Source organism: Microcebus murinus, chromosome 20, assembly GCF_040939455.1.
Source record: "Microcebus murinus isolate Inina chromosome 20, M.murinus_Inina_mat1.0, whole genome shotgun sequence".
Taxonomy (NCBI): Eukaryota; Metazoa; Chordata; class Mammalia; order Primates; family Cheirogaleidae; genus Microcebus; species Microcebus murinus.
In genome coordinates this window covers 2,361,977-2,367,976 of record NC_134123.1, presented here as the reverse complement: position 1 = coordinate 2,367,976, position 6,000 = coordinate 2,361,977, and positions in this window count along the sequence as shown.

The window sequence follows — 6,000 nt, the reverse complement described above, 5'->3', positions numbered from 1 at the left end:
GAACAGTTTGGCAGTTTCTCAAATCAATTGCATTTTTATATACCAGCACAATTGGCTACAAAATAAAACTTAAAAACAGGTTAACATTTATAATAGCATCAAAAGAGTCAAGTACCTAGGAATCAATATAATACAAAATACACCACAACTCTGTTGGGTAAATTATAAAGTTTTTCTGAGAAACACTAAAGAAATCTTCAATAAATGCACATCTTTATCATGTTCATGGAGGGGAAGACTCAAAATTATAATGATGTCATGTACCTCCCAACTCCACTCAGTATCCCAATGGGAGATTGTTATTGCTGAACTTGATCAGTTGCTTCTAAAGTGGATGTGGAAAGATAAGGGCCAAGAATAGCCAAGACACTCTTGAAAAAGAACAAGGACTTGCTATAGCAGATACCAAAATTTAATATAAAGTTATAGTGATTAACAAAGTGCAGTATTGGTGAAGAGATAGACGGACTAATGGAACATATTAGAGAGTCCAGAGAAACTTACATACATCAATGTTTGATTCAAGGAGGCAACACTGCAGAGCAGTAGAATAACAGCCTTTTAATAATAAATAAGCCTAAGATAATTCATATAAAAACAAAAATTAAGTGTACCTCTATCACACAGAAAAATCAATTCCAGGTAGATTGAAGAGTAAATGTGAAATGCAAATTTATAAGCTTTTCATACTTACTATAAGTAAATAACTTCATAATCCTGGAGTGAGGATCTTATTCAAGTCACAACACTAATCTTTAAAGGAAAATTTTGATGTATTGAAGTACATTAAAATTAATACCTTATATTCATCCACAAACATAAAAAATGTGAAGAGACAAGCCACAAAATGGAAGATATTTTCAATACATATAAATGATTAGTATCTAAAATATAGTAATTCTAAAAAATGATTTCAAAAGAAAGCCCAATAAAAAATTGTACAAAAGGATTGACAAACAGTCTTAACAACTGATAATAAACAAATATTTGTATGGATGTGCAGCAACAGAAGTCTTACACACCCTTAGTGAAACTAAGTAAAAAACAAAAAAAGTAAAGGCCATAGTTGCTTTTACTCTTATTTATTAGACTGAAGATATGCATAGTGTAAATCCACACACCAATTCTACTTTTAAGAAATTCTCACACACCACACGTATACCAGGATCTAGGTATAAAAATGTTTACAGCAACTACATTCATAAAGGCCAAAAGCTACAAACTGCCTAAATATCCATTTGCATGGATTATTACACAATTAAATACTATACCAAAATATGGAATACTTGTAAAAGCCATGACATTTACAATTGTACACAAAAACATGGATTAATCTCATAAAGTTAAGCCAAAAAGCAAGACACAGAAGCATAAATACAGCTCATACATATAAAGTTCAGAAATAGGAAAAATTAAACTAGATTGTTTAAGGATGCATTTACAGGAAGAAAACTATAAAGAAAAGGTAGGAAATGATAAAAGTCAGAATAGTTACTAACTCTTGGGAATTAAGAGATTATGATCAGGCAGAGGCATATGAAGAACTTCAAGTAGAGGTGATGTTTTATTTCTTGATGTGAGTAGTATTTACATGGCTCTAAGCTTTATAATTAAACTGTACACACATATGTTTTAGGCACTTTTCTGGCTATGTATTTCACAATTTTTTAAAAATCCTGTAAAACTTTCCAAAGATCTTTTTGTAGATAATATATTTACAAATAAGTGTTTCACTACGAATCTTAGATTATATATTTTATAGTACAAAATATTAATAGTTTGAGTTTTATTGTTAATATTATAATTCTTATTTACCTTTCTTACAAACATATGAGAACTGAATAATAGATATATAATAAATATGTATATTTAGTATATATGCATTCCAATCACACAAGCATAGGTATATCAACCAGCATAGATATTCACAGTCCATCAAGCCCATAATATGAACTTATAAGAAATTTTTATATCTAGCAAACATTTCCAAATAGCTATAGTCAGAATTTTGCACTTAAAACTATGGTTTCTTGCTGTAGAAGTAATATGAAGTCAGCAAAATTTAAAAATAAATTTTATAATATATAAAAAATAATAAAGTAAAAAAAAAACTATGGTTTCATATTGCACCAATAAACTAGCATTTGTTTCTTCTTGCAGTAAGCTTTTAAGAAAAAGATCCCATTTATGTTAACAGCTTTATTCTAAGAAATATACAGTCATGCATCACTTACTGATGAGGAGGATATATTCTGAGAAATGCACTGTTGTGCAAAAATCATACAGTGTACTCACAAACCTAGATGGTATAATCTACTATGTACCTAGGCTATATGGTACCTGTACATGTTATTGTACTGAAAACTGTAGGCAACTGTAACACAATGGTAAGTATTTGTGTATCTAAAGATATCTAAACACAGAAAAGATACAGTAAATATACATATTATAATTTCATAGGACTAATGTCATATATGCAGAGTCCATCATTGACCAAAAGATCATCATGCAGCAAATGACTGTAATTAGGGCCTTTCTTAGTTTTTCACAACCAAATGAAGGTAACTAATGACCAGAAATTTTCTTGGCAATGTGAAATTTTCCTGGTAAAGCTGAAATACTTTAGTATAGTAGAAGGCAATAGTTTTATTTTTATTTTTTTATTTTTTCTATTCTTCCCAAAGGCATCAAAAGAGAGGCAATACTTCATAAAAGCTTTCTTGGCTTGGAATTATGCTAACCAAAAATTTATTAGTTTAGTAGACAGTGTTACTGAAAGAACTCTTGCCCTCTTCTTCAATATCATTCACATAGGAGTAATTTTGGTTCATGCATTTTATGAACTGAATTGTGTCCCCCAAAAATTCGTGTTGGAGCCCTAACCCCCCATGTGACTATATTTGCAGACAGGGCCTTTAAGGAGCTAAATAAGGTTGCATGAGGTCATAAGGGCAGGACCCTGATCTAATATAACTGGTGTTCTTAATAAGAGAAGAGGAAGAGACACCAGGAGTGCACACTGAAAGAGTAAAGGTCACTGAAGACAGTGAGCCAGTGGTAGTCTGTAAGCCAGGAAAGAGGCCTCAACAAAAGCCAGGCAGCCTCCAGAACTGTGAGAAAATAAATTCCTGTTTTAGCCACGCAGTCTGTCGCATTCTGTCATGGCATCCTGAGCAGACTAATACAATCCATTTAAAAAAATTATAATGTTCCTCTTTCTTCCCTAAAAAATATCCTACAGTTGCATAATAATGAAATTTTCATACAATGAAAACATATTATGATTTTTCACTAAATTTCACCATTATTGTAGCCATATCTGCACACTGTAAGTAAAGCAGTTTGAGACCTATATTATATTTTATTACAAACAGATTTTCTGTACGTAAAAGTTTGGTTATTTGTAAATTCTTCTATCTTAGTTATATCTCTGTATTAGTTGACTCGGGCTGCCACAACAAAATACTATAGGCTGGGTGGATTAAACAACAGATGTATTTTCTCATAGCTCTGGAGGCCACAAGTCTCAGGCAAAATATCAGCCAATCCCATTTCTGATGAGGGCTCTCTTCGTAGATTGTAGATGGCAGCCTTTCTGCTCTGCCTCACATGGCCTCTCTGTGGTGCCTACTCATGAAGAGAGAGAGCAAGCTCTCCAGGGTCTCTTCTTCTAAGGACACTAATTCTATCAGGGCCCCATCCTTATGCCCTCATTTAACCTTAATTACTTCCTTAGAGGATCCCATCTCTAAACACAGCCACACTGCAGGTTAGGGCTTCAACATATGAGCTTTGAGGGGACACAAACATTCAGTAAATACGATCTCTAAACATAAACCCTTCCTAAGCTATCATTTAATAAAATGTTAGCATTCCCAAATTATAGCAAAACAGAGACAATAAAAACCTGTTAAGTATATAAACATTGAGATAAAATACTTCATTTTTTTAAATGATTCTAATAAGTCAATGTCACGCAACACAATTCAATTGCTACATGAGACTTGCTCAGAGAAAAAACAAATTTAAACTATAGGAATCATTCTGTGAAGAGTTAAAGAGGCTATGGCTAGATCGGGCAGAATGCAATGAAAACAGAGTCCTCAATCACCGGGAACTGGCAGCTAATGTGGAGACAGACTGGGTGCTGCTAGGTGGTCTTCTGGGAAAATAATAATTCAAACACAGAACTCTCCAGCTGAGAGAGACGCAAACTGCCTTCCTTTTGATTTAGGTGACATATGGCCACACAGCAGTCTCAGCTCTGATCTGCGCCTCACTACACCTGGAAACATCCACTACAGACGCTTACACTAGTACGTCTAAGATAGGTGTCTTAAAAGGGAGCCACAAAATGAACATTCCCAATTGGAATTTATTCCCAAGCCAATATTATAGAGGAGAAAAGACTTTTTAGGTTTAATAAAAATGATACTACCAGTAAGAGCTACTAAGTTAAAGAAGAAGAACTATATATCTACTTTTTGGATTACTATGATTAATCTCTCCCCTTTTCTCAACTCACCTGCCAAATTAATCCTCCCAGAACTTCATTACTCCACTATTAAAGACTACTCCTCTGGCCTCCTGAATCAAGTGCAAATACCTCTGCCCAGCATTCAAGCAAGTATCTACATAATCAAAGCCCAGCCTATTCGACCTTATTTTTAATACCGAACACAACTCTTGCCCCAAATTTGATATTACCCCTGCTCCTTGCCTGATGTATTCTCCACCTGCCAGCCAAAGTTTCCATTCTGTCACCTCCTTCATGAAGCATTTTCTGATGACATCACACACACTGATTTTTCATTCAATGACTATGCATTAAGAACCTATTCATGTTCCAGAAGTTGAGAGGGCCCCTTTCCCCAATTCTTTTTGTCAACCCTTGTCTGTGACTTAGACTTAATAGTCTCCTTACCACCGTAGTCTACCAATATGCCACCTTACTATATCCATGGAAAACAATGTTTTATTTCTAGTCGGTTCTTGTGTGCAATCTTAACTGTAGGTGATTGTTTTTAGGAATTCAAACTTACATAGCTTTTATACCTCCTACAGCACATAGCAAAGGGCTGATCATCTTGATATCAACTGGTGTTAAGTATATTTTTCATTTGTAAATCTTGTGAATTACTTATACTTTTGTGCCTGTCTTGAAGGGATACAAGGAAAGGGAGAAGAGCCTGGCACTTGAATATTTTTTTTTCAGTTGCAGATATTGTCTTTAGCTACAATTGGCAAGACAAACATTTATGTAGTTCCTACACAGATCGGTTCAGACATAAATATTCTATTATGGTAAGGCCTTAATCATGGTTATTCCCCAGCATCAATCATTGCTTTCCGCACATAATTAACACCCAGTATGTGTTGACAGAAAAAATGAATGTGGTCCCCCGACCCCCGCCTTCCAGTAGCTTATATTTTAAAGGGGTGACGGTTAGGGAGACACAAGCGACGAATAAACCAATGAGCAAGGTAATGTCAGAGTGTGGTAACTGCTATGAGAAAATACAACAGGATACTTAATATCACGAACTACTCAGCTGCTGTGGAACCCGGAGACCTTCCAGTGCAAGAAGCCACGGGTCGGCGGTCGGCCGAGAGGGCAGACCCCGGCGCCCGCCCGCCTCCTCCCTGGCGGTGTGGGTCTGGGACGCGGCTCAACTTTCCGTCCTCCTGAAATGCCTACTGCCTACCTCGGGAGCGGGAAACGGAGCATCGCAGGGCTTGGCACGCACAGAGCCTGGCACCGAGCCTGGCAACCCAGTGAGCGTGCAGGAAGTGCGGGCAGCGATCGGAACCGCCGCTCCGGTTACCTCACCTGGCGCCGGAGGGCAGCGAGAGCCTCGGGCTCTCCGCCCAGAGCCGGGCAAAGTTTTGACCTTGAACTGAGGTCCTGGGGGCCCCAGGGGTCGCCGCCGTCCCGCCGTCCCCGCCTGTGAGGGCGGACGCAGACCGGCCGGCGGGCGCCGGCGGCCGAGCAGGGTGAGC